Genomic DNA, 15,393 nt, shown 5'->3' with positions numbered 1-15,393 from the left:
TTCTACGGAAGGGGATGAAAACGATGAGCCTACTAGTTTAATCAATTATTTGGTGACGTGTGAAAGTTGATGTTATGTTGGGAAGAGTTTCATGGTAGGCTCAGAGGTTGCAGGTGTGTGCTGGGCCTTTAGCACAGAGTTGCTATTGTAGAGTTTACTGGCAGCAAAGAAAGGTATGGGGAGAAATATGGAAATGTGACATACTAACTATGTAAATACAGAGCAACAGCTCACACTACAGTACACACACAAAGCTCAGTGGAGTGGTCCGATGTAGACGAGACAAGTGCACAACCAATGACTCAAATGTTTAGTTTCTATTGATTAGCCTAACCACAACAAAAATCACAAGATAGTTGACCTATGTTCTATGAAACATGATGTCATTGCATAGAGTATGGAAGTCACAAGTGCTATGCACACAACTGAGATATTTATAGTCTCTTTGCACAGAGGCATAGTGTAAACAATCCTATGGTGAAAAGCACAGTAAGTCTAGTGTCATGACTTGTCCTCACAGCATCTACTTTTTACTAGCCTTAGCCTAACTGAATGAGGAGAACTGAACATGGACCCTCCCCTGCAGAGTGGAAGTTTGAGGTATTGTGCTCTGTTTGGAGTGTTGGCGGTTCTAAAGTAGGGCTCAGACAGACTGTATCTGGCGGCTAAATTGCTGAAGTCAGACAAGGCCCAGCTGTCACGGTGTTGTCTGCTGCCGCGCTCCTACAGTCCCTAACAGCAGGAACCAGGAAGTGGGCTACAATTAGTGCTAGCGCAGTAAGACACGATGTGCCCTGAGATAGGGAGCCAGGCTGCTCTGAGTCTAAAAAGCCCTTCTGTTCTTTTCATCTGTCTGCCCTAATCCTGTGTCCCGGTGCCCCAGCAGCACTGCAGAGCAGAGAGAACAGACAAATGGCACAACGTGGGCTCATGAGTCACATGGCACTTCCACGACAGGACCAGGTCAGCACCCCTACCACAGAGAAGACAGACAGGTGACTCCGAATATCTCACATGACAATTTCTCTGGCAAAATAGTGTTTTAAATGCTGTCCCCATTACACCATTCAGTGCTGGCGAGCTTCCCTCAGGCTAGGTGTTTGTCAACATCTACATAAAAAGGCACCACAAGGGACACACTATACTAACAATTGGGTTAGTTTCCATCTAAAAATAGAATACACAAGCCTTTGATTGTGGGGAATACACAAAGCTAAAAAGTGGAACAAGTGCAACAGTGAGAAGAGAATGATTATATTTGAGTGAAGTGATCAGCCTAGATCTGGATTCCTCTGTTCAAGACGAACAGTCGATACGATATGTTTTGCAATTAAATAGTGCGATTTGATATCCAAACATATTGCTCACTGCTGCAGAGAAACCAGATACAGGTGCTAAAAAGATGTTGGTTCCCCATTTTAAAATAATATGGAGAACAAGCTACAGGATTCAACACATAGTTTGAGGTACAGCCGACTAGCTTTACCTAGCGAAAAAAATCATATATATTTTATACAGTTGAAGTTAGAAGTTAACATACACTTAGGTTGGAGTCATTAAAACTCATTTTTCAACCACTCTTTCTTGTTAACAAACTATAGTTTTGGCAAGTCGGTTTGGACATCTACTTTGTGCATGACACAAGTCATTTTTCCAACAATTGTTTACAGACAGATTATTTCACTGATAACTCACTGTATCACAATTCCAGTGGGTCAGAAGTTTACATAAACTAAGTTGACTGTGCCTTTAAACAGCTTGGAAAATTCCAGAAAATGATGCCATGGCTTTAGAAGCTTCTGATAGGCTAATTGACATCATTTGAGTCAATTGCAGGTGTACCTGTGGATACATTTCAAGACCTACCTTCAAACTCAGTGCCTCTTTGCTTGACATCATGGTAAAATCAAAAGAAATCAGCCAAGACCTCAGAAAAAAAATTGTAGACCTCCACAAGTCTGGTTCATCCTTGGGAGCAATTTTCAAACTGAAGGTACCAGGTTCATCTGTACAAACAATAATACGCAAGTATAAACACCATGGAACCACGCAACTGTCATACCGTTCAGGAATGAGACGCCTTCTGTCTCCTAGAGATGAACGTACTTTGGTGCGAAAGGGAATACCAATCCCAGAACAGCAGCAAAGGACCTTGTGTAGATGCTGGAGGAAGCAGGTACAAAAGTGTCTATATCCACAGTAAAACGAGTCCTATAAATCGACATAACCTGAAAGGCGGCTCAGCAAGGAAGAAGCCACTGCTCCAAAACCGCCATAAAAAAAGCCAGACTACGGTTTGCAACTGTACTTGGGGACAAAGATCATACTTTTTGGAGAAATGTCCTCTGGTCTGATTTAACAAAAATAGAACTGTTTGGCCATAATGACCATCGTTATGTTTGGAGGAAAAAGGTGGTTGCTTGCAAGCCGAAGAACACCATCCCAACCGTGAAGCACGGGGGTGGCAGCATCATGTTGTGGAAGTGCTTTGCTGCAGGAGGGACTGGTGCACTTCACAAAATAGATGGCATTATGAGGAAAGAAAATTATGTGGATATATTGAAGCAACATCAGTCAGGAAGCTAAAGCTTGGTTGCAAATGGGTCTTCCAAATGGACAATGACCCCAAGCATACTTCCAAAGTTGTGGCAAAATGGCTTAAGGACTAAGTCAAGCTATTGGAGTGGCCATCACAAAGCCCTGACCTCAATCCTATAGAACTTTTGTGGGCAGAACAGAAAAAGCATGTGTGAGCAAGGAGGCCTACAAACCTGACTCAGTTACACCAGCTCTGTCAGGAGGAATGGGCCAAAATTCACCCAATTTATTGTGGGAAGCTTGTGGAAGGCTACCCGAAACATTTGACCCAAGTTAAACAATTTAAAAAGGCAATGCTACCAAATACTAATTGAGTATATGTAAACTTCTGACCCACTGGGAATGTGATGAAAGAAATAAAAGCTGAAATAAATCTATTATTTCTGACATTTCACATTCTTAAAATAAAGTGGTGATCCTAACTGACCTAAGAGAGGGAATTTTTACTAGGATAAAATGTCAGGAATTGTGAGAAACTGAGTTTAAATGTATTTGGCTAAGGTGTGTGTAAACTTCGACATCAACTGTTCACACACACTTGGAGTCAAACTATCAATATAATCCAACATTGTGATGTGCAACTGTATATCAATCCCCCCCATCCCTAATAAATTACCCATCCTCTTTTCCATTTGTAGAAAAACATGGTGTAGAGTGAGTGTCAGAAAGTCTCACATGAAAGACAGGAAGGCAGCAGTACGCACTTGAGTATAGTACAGTATGTCATGCAGAAGACATGGAGGGTGTTGATCTGAGTGAATGTGTTGCCTATTTTGACAGCATAGTAATAGAAGGTGAAAGGCAGCAAGAATCCCCTTCCCTTCAGAAGCTGCTGTTAGCAGCAGAGCCACAGCAGCTCTAGTAGCTGTGGTCTCAATCTCAGCACAGCAGGCAATTTGGTAATCTCATGCTATTTATAGCCTCTGCATATTCAGGCAAAGTGAGACTGCATTCACTTTCATAATTGCATACATTAGGTGTGTGTGTGTGTGTGTGTGTGTGTGTGTGTACATACGTATGAGGGGATTCTCTCCACCCACAGGATGTCAGAGATGCCACAAAGGAAATTCTGGGGAAGGTGAGAAGACAGCTAGAAAAAAGAGGGGGGGGGGTAGAACCCCTAGTTGTCAAGCAGCATGTAGGCAGAGGGGAGGAGTGGATTGGAGTGATGAAGGAGTCCCTTGAACAGAGACAAATAGAGGCAGAAGGAGCTTGAACCATGAAAGCGGATTTGGGAGGCTGAGACCGTGTGAGAGTGAGTGAGAGTGTGAGCGAGTGAGAGAGAAATGACTGTGCTCAGACCTGACAGCAGGTTACCGGCACTAGCAGCCAAATAGACTGCTTCTCTGTGTGTTTAAGACACTGCTGCAGTCTGCCTGCCTCAGTCAACTTGCCTCCTTGCACTGCACAGCTCCCCACTCCATCTACAGGAGAAGCCAGAGTAATAGGTGACAAAGAGCCTCATCACACACAGCAATGAGAGGGTTCAGCAGAGCAGGGTCCTGGTACAACAACGCAAATCACTCATCTCCAACTGACAGACTGTGGCAGGGGAGAGTGAGGGAAGAAGAGTGACAGGAAATACAGAGGAGAGAACAGAGGAAGTGAGGAAGACGTACAGAGAAGAGAGGTTGTGGGGTGAAGGGCTGTCCCGTGCTGCTGTGGTAAAGGCTTCAGGTAGTGAGTGCATACATTGTTCTACTTTTCCGTACTGGTCCCATGGGAGTTGTTTCACTTGGACACTAAACATGAATAATGGAGCCACACCCCACGGCCATCAGACTCTACTGTACACCAGCCAGCACTGCGAATAATCACACACACACACACACACACACAGCTAGCCTGTGAATAATAAAACACAGACTTACATTAGCACCCTCCACAGAGACTCACATGCAAGCTCACACAGAGAGTGGAATTGAATTCTCTTCCTCATACAGCCTCTAAAGATATAGGCTAGGCCCCTGATGAGACAAAAAAGGCAATTGTGGTAGGCTACAATTCATGAATATCTTCTGATATTATCTTTGTCTCACAGAAAGAGATTATGTCAATAAAGATATTCAACAAATGAAAAGCAGAATAAATAAACAGCCTTCATTGTAATGAAGGCAACGAATTCTTGACAGGGAAATGAAAATGGTCAAATGGTGCAGACAATGGTGCAGACACAGTCAAATGAGTGCAAGACTGCAAGTCCTTGAGCTCCAGGTCAGGACAGTGTGCTGAAGTGTGTTATAGCTCCTCTAGTCTCTACATATGGCCTAGATTCACACAGCCCACATCAAGTCAGATCACACTCAACATACTGTCACACAGCCAGAAAGACACACACAAAAGATGTAGCCAGAACAGACACGCTGGCATCATATACTTTTATATTCAGTTCTTTTCTTAACGACTTTGTATGAGCAGAGCTGTTTAGAGCTCATCTCAGAGGCAAACCATTCATCATTACTGATATAAAGAATCCTTCTCTCAATGACATTATTATACCACACAGGGCTGCATGCTGTCTCCCTCTCTCACATAGGTGCCAAGACGCCAAGCAACGTGTGGACAAGTCTTCATTAGAATCTCAAGCAACCAACATTAAGAAACACATTTAACAAAATGAGGGCAAGAAAGCAAGCAGATGTCTCAATGCTCAAGGGTGTGAAGACAGGAAGGGTTGGAGAAAACTTAAAACATGTCCAACAGTGGTAAAATTAAAGCCATCTTATCCTACGCCCACTGACTGCATTATAAAGTGACTAGTGGCAGGCAGAATTGATCCCATTAAGAGGAGTGTGCAGAGAGAAGAGGGATAGGTTACATGAGATTCCCCTGATAGGCTGAGAAATGGAGTGTGTGCTGCACCAAGAGGCCTCTTTTTGTCTGACCTGCATAAAAAGAGGCCATTAGAGATAAGAGGTGTGTGAACATCTATGAGATCATAGGCCTAGTGAGAGATGCTTAGAGAGGATTTCTGCAAAGTAAACTGCAAATGCTTGCAGAGAGGCAGCAGTTGCAGGGAGCCCTGTGGAGCAGAGAGCATAGAGACAAGGCCAACTTGTTGTTTATGACTGAACAATAGCCTCACATACTGTGGGTGAAGATAACCTCATGCACAAACACTGGTCCAGACTTAAACTCAACATAAATACAGGCCATTGGCATTTCCATGTCTATGATGGAACCATAGCTAGAATGTTGTTAGCTATGTGCTTTGCAGTGCATGACAGCTCAAGACAAAGCATTGCGGTTAGATCAAATTAGTCACATACACATAGTTAGCAGATGTTATTGCGAGTGTAGCGAAATGCTTATGCTTCTAGATCCGACAGTGCCGCAGCATCTAACAGGTAATATCAACAATTCCACAACAAAACCTAATACACACAATCTAGTAAAGGAATGGGATAAGAATATAAAATATATGGACGAGAAGTGACAGATCAGCTAAGATGCAATAGATAGTGTAGGATACAGTATATACAAGATATGTTGGCGTTATTAAAGTGACTAGTGTTCCATTTATTAAAGAGGCCAATGATATTAGGTCTAAGTAGGCAGCCGCCTCTCTGTGTTAGTGATGGCGGTTTAAGAATCTGATGGCCTTGAGATTGAATAACAGCTTCTCTCTCTCTCTCTGTCCCAGCTTTGATGCATCTGTACTGACCTCGCCTTCCGGATGGTAGCGGGGTGAACAGGCAGTGGCTCGGGTGGTTGTTGTCCTTGATGATCTTTTTTGCCTTCCTGTGACATCGGGTGTTGAAGGTGTCCTGGAGGGCAGGTAGTTTGCTCCTGGGGATGCGTTGTGCAGACCGCACCACCCTCTGGAGAGCCTTGCAGTTGTGGGCGGTGCAGTTGCCGTACCAGGCGGTGATACAGCCCGACAGGATGCTCTCAATTGTGCAGCTGAAAAAGTTAGTGAGGGTTCTCAGTGACAAGCCTCCTGAGGATGAAGAGGCGCCGCTGCGCCTTCTTCACCACACTGTGTGCGTGTGGACCATTTCTGTTTGTCGGTGATATGTACACCGAGGAACTTGGAAGCTTTCCACCTTCTCCACTGTGGTCCCGCCGATGTGGACAGGGGGGTGCTCCCTTTGAGGTTTCCTGAAGTCCACGATCTATTTTGTTTTACCGACATTGAGTGAGGTTATTTTCCTGACACCACACTCCGAGTGCCCTCACCTCCTCCCTGTAGGCGGTCTCGTCGTTGTTGGTAATCAGGCCTACTACTGTAGTGTCGTCTGCAAACTTGATGATTGAGTTGGGAGGCATGCATGGCCACGTAATCATGGGTGAACAGGGAGTACAGGAGGGGGCTGAGAATGTGCCCTTGTGGGGCCCCAGTGTTGAGGATAAGCGAAGTGGAGGTGTTGTTTCCTACCTTCACCAACTGGGGGCGGCCCGTCAGAAAGTCCAGGGTCGAGAACCAGGGTCTCAAGCTTAATGATGAGTAGAGGATACTATGGTGTTGAATGCTGAGCTGTAGTCAATGAACAGCATTCTTACATAGATATTCCTCTTGTCCAGATGGGATAGGGCAGTGTGCGTGTAATGGCGATTGCATCATCTGTGGACCTATTGGGGCAGTAAACAAATTGAAATGGGTAGAGGGTGACAGGTAGGGTGGCGGTGATATGACCCTTGAATAGTTTCTCAAAGCACTTCATGATGACAGAAGTGAGTGTTACGAGGCAAAAGTCATATAGCTCTACTACTCTCTCCCCTCTTTTCAAACATAAACAAACGGAACAAAACGGGGATGGGCTCCTACCTGAATAGAAACTAGTTTTCAGGGCAAAACATTTAACTGTTTGGACAAACGATAACACCCCAGCCAGGTCAGGCCCAGCAGATGTCAAAGTCCAGGGAAACATGAGCCATGGAGCGGGAGCAAAGAGTAGCATCGCATGGCAGAGGTTAGGGTGCTGGTAACCCTAGCCTACACAAATGTAGGATTCATTTAGGATAACCCTAAATCACAATATTGATCCATAGGTGAAAGGGATCTGGGTACATCCCACTGTGAGGACCTCTAATGCACTGTTCCATCTGAAACCATTCAACTAAGCTACATGAAGGCAGGAGCTACTCCTGAAGCATTTAAACACAAAATCTCACTGCCGATTGGTACTTATGACACTAGGAGGCCGTTCCTTCTCTTGCTAGAACAAAAGTGGTACCACCTGCTGCGTGCCGACCCGATAGCAACGAACCTACGGATTCTACTTTTAGGATCGTAATGCTCGTCAGTGGCTAACAACTTGACGTTTGTGCTCTTTGATTGGCTCAAACTCCACATGGAAAGCCAAAATGTAAAAAAAAAAAGAAAAAAAAAAAAGGGCATTTTCACCGTACATCTACAGATGAGCCAGTCACACTTAATATGCAATGTAGGCCATAGGATGGTAGCTAGCGAGCCAGTCACACTTAATATGCAATGTAGGCCATAGGATGGTAGCTAGCGAGCCAGTCACACTTAATATGCAATGTAGGCCATAGGATGGTAGCTAGCGAGCCAGTCACACTTAATATGCAATGTAGGCCATAGGATGGTAGCTAGCGAGCCAGTCACACTTAATATGCAATGTAGGCCATAGGATGGTAGCTAGCGAGCCAGTCACACTTAATATGCAATGTAGGCCATAGGATGGTAGCTAGCTAAGTGCACAGACGCAATGCACAAAACACTATCTACTTCCTCCAAGCTAGCTAACCACTGTAGCTAGTATTGACATAATCAAATCACAATGGATTAGCTAGTTTCTATTAAAAACGTCTGCCCGTGTTAGCTAGCTACGGACACTGCACTGTTGTGCTAGTTAGTGAATATGCTAACATTAGCTAGTTATCTAAACATTCGGCTATGGGCTGGCACTGGCAGTATGGGATTATGGAGAAAAAAAAGCAACATTAGCGCAGATAGCTTGGAATCTAGACCATAAACACGGATAGGCATTGCCAAACAACGCTACTGCAACCTTCTGGTATAGAGTATTTAAACAAGGCTGAGTGGCTGACGAATTCCAAGGTCTTTGCTGTGTGAACACAAAAAAGGGATTGACCGCCGACACTGTTCAGAGGTGCTAAGTACTGTCGGCAGGTAAACGTTTGACAATCCTACCAGTGTGTCTGAGCTTTAATACGCACCCAAACTCTACCCGAGTCCCTGCCTCACCACAATGAGGTTAATGCTGCAAAACAAACCAACCAACACCTAACAGGGTCAGAACATGCAGACTGATTGTCTGGTACATAACATTCCCCAGAGGCTCAGAGGAGTTGGTTGGGGAGGAACTAGCGATGGCAGGGGTTTATTTCCCCCAAAGCTGACCCTGATATAGTAACGCAAAGGCCTGGAGAGATGCAGCAGCTACGCAGCCTGTCAGCAGAATGATGTGTGTGTAAAGAGCAGAGCAGCACTGTTCAGACTGGACATCAGCTCTCCATCCCAGCTAGGTGACGTGTCCAATAACATACATAAACCACTACAAGAGCAGTGTCTGACAGTCAACTCATTTCCTGAAGCTACTATCTTAGACACAGGAAACTGAATTGGCATACTCAAAATTGAAGACGTTCCAGGAGTTGAGTGTGAAGTAGTAACAATTACTGCAAATAGTAATTATAGCTATTTATGCAGTGTTAATGACACTGCTAGTTGACACTCAGTACCCCAGTCAAGGACTGAAGAGAGCTTTGAGAGAATTAAACTAATGCTGCTTGTCTTAGTAATAAGGGTGATAACACAACATGGCTGTACAGTGGAAGGCTTTCACAAAGAACATGACCAGCCCCCCACCATAGCAGAGTAGTCTGAAAGATAGATACTGCAGACAAGCACATCACTAAGCATGCTGAGACTACCAGAGCAATCATCATCCTTTAGTATCAATCAATAGCTGATGCAAGTTCCTCTCGTTTTCCAGAAACCGTTCTCATGTCTGAGCTCTTGTCTTGGTACATCCCGATTGGCCAGCTAGCCCTTGGATGAGGGCTGCCTTTGGCCTGATTGAACTGCTGCTGAGTCAAACGTGCTACATCAAGTTCAGAGGTGACTTGCAAGCTGATAAAATCATTGAAATCTGCTTTCAGGAAGTAAACCTAGCCTATAACCTGCATAATTATCAAAGAGCTCAAAGAGGGTGTCAGGTAAAACTGTTAAGAGTTCATAAATCTAGACACTTGTAAGTGTCTACTGATCCATTGTTGAGAATTCCTCTGTCTTTGATGCTGGTTGTTATTTGAAGTTAGCTTGTACAAGTTGGCCTAAATTCCATCAAACAGCAGATGAAAGTAGATGGCTTCCCCACTGAGACAGATGTATCATCTAGGACTTATTCCGTGTTCCATACAAACAGGTCAGTCTCAACAACAACAGTATAGTTAGGCTATATGAGTCTACCCCCCACGGCCCTATCAGTTACATAACAACCAACATAATTTTCGCTCCCTTTCATTGAGGTCTCAAAATCCAAAGTTAGGCATCTACAATAGAGCTGCTCCTAGGGAAGTGCGGGGAAAGCAGGGAAACCACAGGCTAAAATACAGGACAGGCAAGCAGCATACATCTCTTCACAACACTTCCTGCTAACTAGGTGACCACAGGGCCAGCACAACCTCAGCCCTGTGTGGACAAGACAATGAGGGTCACATTAATACCTCATCCCCAACAGAAATAGGCCAAACAGGCAAAGCCCCTCAATATGGCTGACGTGCAGGCTAGGCCTAGCTACTGACATGACATTTCTATGACATGCCCGCTCCCAGATCAAATGCCATGATCAGAGTCTATGATGCCAAACAACGGTCAGTCCGTCATCCACCATCAATTTAACAGCCAGTCAGGTTAGCCAGCCACAGCCAGTCAGGTTAGCCAGCCACAGCCAGTCAGGTTAGTCAGCCACAGCCAGTCAGGTTAGTCAGCCACAGCCAGTCAGGTTAGCCAGCCACAGCCAGTCAGGTTAGCCAGCCACAGCCAGTCAGGTTAGCCAGCCACAGCCAGTCAGGTTAGCCAGCCACAGCCAGTCAGGTTAGCCAGCCACAGCCAGTCAGGTTAGCCAGCCACAGCCAGTCAGGTTAGCCAGCCACAGCCAGTCAGGTTAGCCAGCCACAGCCAGTCAGGTTAGCCAGCCACAGCCAGTCAGGTTAGCCAGCCACAGCCAGTCAAATATGTAACAGTGTCTTGATGTGAGCTCTTCTGCATGGCTCAGTCTGGAGGAGGAAGTGACCTTCTGTTCCCATCGGCGCAACATTTATCTTTTGCTCATTAATTCAAATCAGCTCCCACAAACACAAAACCCTGACTGATGCCTTCCAAAGCCCAACATTTGAATAATTAACCATGGCCACCTGACCGTTCACACAACAGGGGGTTGTGCAATGGTGTTCTAAAAGAGGTTGAAAACATAGGAGTAAGGCAACAAGGGATAGATGGCATTCAGTGACTGAGCTTCAATCACCTCTCCTATAAATCTGTGTCTACTATATTGAGCTGTGGAATGTCTCTCGGTGCTGTCTTTAAAGCATCACTTCCTGTTGAGAGTGATTACTGAGATAAAAAAGGTTTGGTTGCAGCAGGTCTCAGACATGGCAGGGAGCGCTGCTGTCGGCTTGTCAAGTTAACAATGTCACCCTTCTCGGTGACACACACTGCGGTTGACCTGGGAAGGCAACAGTTACTGAAAGTAGTGGTGTGAATGTGATTCTTAGTCAGTAAACCTGTGTGTGTGTTAAAACGATAACCACACTCTACCAAAATCTGTGTAGAACCTTTTATAGAAGTAAAGAAGATGTGTGCTTTTACACACCAACGCAAACACTCAATCACACAAATAGCACCTTAGGCAGTTATTCTAATCTGGGGTTTTGGGTCAGATTGGTGTAAAATGATTCTCAGCAAGGAGTGAGTGTCTCACTGGGTATCAGTGTGTTTGTGTCAGGCCAGCAGCTGTGCTCTCCTTAGAAGTGTGAGGATCCCTGTGGCTGTCCAGCAGGCCCAGTAGCAGGAAATACATGCACCTCTCAAGGAGCAGCCTGCCTGGCCAGCCGCTGCCCAGATGGAGATGCTCGCCCACTGTGTTTGTGTCTCAGACCGCCACCACAATGCCCCCATTCTGCTGGGCGGTAGGCAGGGCCGGAGGGGTCTCGCCCTCCCGGTGGGCCCCAACACAACACTGCTCCTTCCTTCCACAGCTGCTGGACAGAGAAGGAGACATAGGAGCAACAGAGGAAGAGAGAGAGCAGGGCTAATATGGCTCTCTGCCACCTCTACTCCCATGTTACATAGAGACCACAGTGACAGGGTTGTTTTAATGACATAGAATAATATGAAGCTGAATGGCTACACGGCCACACAAATAATTAGTGCATTGCAGTACACTTATGGTGGTGCTACTAAAACGTGTTATGTTAGTATGACATCGTTCTGATTGGATAACTTAAACTGATCCTAGCATGATCCACCACATACAGAAGCCAGGGGTCAGAGTGCATGTCAACAAACACCATCTAGGCCTAGGCTACTTCTCTCGCCATCTTACTGCTAGATATTCAAGAAACAGAATGTAACTCAAATGCATGCCCCTGAAGTGCCTTGTTGAACGAGACAGCCGGGGGTGTTGCGGCAATTTCTTTCCTTCCCAGCCTCTAACAACCCGCACAGGCACCGCTCAGACACACACAACTAACCAACTCATTAACATCAAAACTACATTTCTCCTCTAAAAACAACTACGCCAAGCCAACTTAAACTGACTGAGGATGATGGAGGTAAAAGCAAATAAAAACAGGAACATCTAGGTACGCTAGTCTAGTGCCCACCAGATCATCTTAATGCCATTTTCAATTGAGTCCTACACAAATCTACAAATGAAAACCAACATGCATTCCAGAGAGAAAAAAAAAAAACATTTGGGAGGAGAAAGAAAGAAATAGAAGGTGGCAACTGTTTAAAGGTCAGGGTCCTTGGCCTGTTGGACAGGCTTAAGATGTCTAATGAGTGTACAGCAGACAGAGCAGCCATCACCTCCCTTCCTGCTGAGTGTGTAAGCTGAAATACTAAATACTTCATAGAGACAAGGGAGAACAGAAATGAGCTACAGCTGACACATCATCTTCTTCAGCCTGCCATGCTCAGTGGCTAATGCAATCTACCATCAGTCAATCAATCCATCAGTCGATCAATACTGCAGTGTGAGCTATTAACAAAGAGCAGAGGAAGGTGTATTGGTGGGGTCATGCATTCCGTACCTGCATGGGTCTGCCTCAGTAGATGGGGTCTGTCGCTTATCTCACTAGATAACCATGGTGCATGAATACTGGAGCAAAGCGAAAGATAGACAGGTTGGTTGTTTTGGAACAAAACCGAGGAGTGTGACAAATAGACAGCGTTGGCTTAGATTGTGGACAACGTGTATATTGTGTCCAAGGTTTATAAAATAAAATTACACCATGAGCCTTGTCTCTAAAAATACATTGTTACAGTTGCTGGTTAGCTAGCTAGTGAATTTCGACCATATTAGCACTGACATAAAATGAGTTAAAACACCTCAAAACAAGACATGGTATCAATAAAGATGAAATGAGCCACTTACAATTCCCAAATAGTAGTTTGCTTGCAAGAATGACAATCTGGCCATCCAGAATCACAACACGCCGACTTCTGCCCCATGGAAGAGTGCACATCATTGTCATGACGTTGTCAGCTAACCTATCTATTCAGCAACTCTGGGTAGCAAAATGGAAGTTTGCTTGCAAACTTCTTAAACAGTGCCTTTTGACAACTGCCTTCATCAGGGTATCAGTAGATGGTCTGCTTGCCTTTACAGATAGAGATGAGAACAGCCCTGTCTTCAATTACTGCATACCAATTCTATAGCCTACCCTTATGCCCTAAGTGCATACTTGCTCACTTACCTTGAGTGCACAAGAGCACACTTTGGGCTAATTGGGATGCAACCACTCACTCAGCCTCCATGTGCCTGGTGGACAACCCAACAAGGCAGCAGAAGGCCTAGCTCAGACAACATACAGAGCCCAAACATGTTGCAGTCTGGTTTCCAGGATCAACTCCTCCCGCCATCTTGATTACAGATTGTTCTCTAGTGGAAAACCCAAAGCTACAGTATCTGCTACATTACACTTTGCACTTAATAACCAGATAGTGAAGATGGGGCATTTGTTAGGCAGAGAAGTGATTTTGTTCATTACTCCTCTATGATGCCAAAATTGTTCATGTGACATGTTACCATCCACGACCCTTGAAAAGTAAAACAAAATATTTAACACTGCATTCATTATAGGCTTTTGACACCTGTTTCTTAAAACCTAACTGACAGCACATCATGCCAAGTACAACAATATTATGGTGCGCTGTCACATTCACAATATTATACTTCCAATGGCATGTAAGCTTACAGCCTAACTAATACCAGAAGAGACAACCAAAACAACTGGACATAACCAAATGTTCTAGCTTCTGATTACCGCTATGGCTCATAATGACAAAGACAAGGTTGTAGCTAAGTGTGGCAACAATGAGTTGAGGCTACATGGTTTCAGACATGCATGCCACAGCACGCGATAACATGGGGTTACATTGCAACATTTGTAATGATAGGGACAACAATGTTAGAAAACATGTTGACAGATGATTGACTATCACAACATCCTCAATAAACCTAAATCACAACAATGAACAAATTGACAGATATTAGTTTGGAACACAGAACCATATTCACTCACAACAGTGTAACTACATTGAGCTGTGCACGAGGCCAGGCGATTGACAATACAATTCAGGCATGCAGTGACAAATGTTTCCTTGCAGACAATAACATACCCACTTCCTGTTTTCGTTGTCGTTTTTGCTGAGCTGTCAGCAGCCACAACACAAACAACCCGTCAAATAACCCTTTGGTTCCATCAACTGGCTGACCCTCCTGGTCGCGGCATCAGTCAGTCAATGTGACTGATCGAAGGAATAATTATGTAGCTAATAATGTAGCTAACTAATAACACCGGTTAAATAGGTGGAGCCGTTGAACAATTCAAAACAACTTGGAATTACATCTAATAGATGTAGCCATAACGGCGGTAAGAAACTCAGTTCAAAAATACAAAACCGCCTAATATTTCAAAATATTCTCAAGCTTTCCTGTGCTGAGATGGTGTGCTGCAGCACGGCGATAGAGACACTGCTTGAGTGTACAACAACTCACCGTAAGATATCGCTTTATGTCGACCAGATGTCTTTACAACTTAACGCAGCAGGCCATGAAGATGATGTCTGTTATTTCGAGCATCCAGTTTGTCTACCGTAAAAAGAAGAATATCCCAATTTGACGTTTGGACGCTCGCTCTATGCGGAGTTCGCACAGGCCTCGTAAATGAAATGGATGTCCTCCTCCTCCTTCCAACCAGCAGCAATACGCATGCGCTAATTTATTGGCAGCAACACACAGGGAATTTCAGCTGACTGAAGAAGTGTGAGCTGTGAGCACGACCTTGTGGTCAAACCAGTGATGTGGAAGCAAAAAATAACATCTCCCTAACAAAATGCGGCCAAGTTACAGTTTGCAGGAAAAAGATATCGAGAGAAGAATACCTAATGGTATGGTCCTTCACTACTGATACGTCATTAACTCTTTTTTTTAACCATTTGAATGAAATGCCTGATCTTGTTAAATGTTCTCCAAGGCAGTATCAATTCTGATGATTTTCACCACGTTTGCATGCATTAATCTCAAAGCTGCCAGCACTAAGCATAATTAAAAATGTATGGCTTTCCCATTAGAAATG

General features: G+C 44.6%; 1 protein-coding gene across 1 annotated transcript in view; it reads right to left on the bottom strand.

Annotated features, from left to right (window-relative positions):
- The window catches only part of LOC129854434 (tyrosine-protein kinase CSK), a 35,675-nt gene extending 20,653 nt beyond the window's left edge, over nucleotides 1-15,022 (bottom strand). The window contains exon 1 of the mRNA XM_055921479.1: nucleotides 14,814-15,022. The gene's annotated coding sequence lies outside the window, so the exon portion shown is untranslated. The remainder of the gene's footprint in view (nucleotides 1-14,813) is intronic.
- Between the last annotated feature and the right edge of the window lie 371 nt (nucleotides 15,023-15,393).

This window comes from Salvelinus fontinalis, chromosome 4, assembly GCF_029448725.1.
Source record: "Salvelinus fontinalis isolate EN_2023a chromosome 4, ASM2944872v1, whole genome shotgun sequence".
Taxonomy (NCBI): domain Eukaryota; kingdom Metazoa; phylum Chordata; class Actinopteri; order Salmoniformes; family Salmonidae; genus Salvelinus; species Salvelinus fontinalis.
This window is presented reverse-complemented; position numbering and strand designations above follow the sequence as displayed.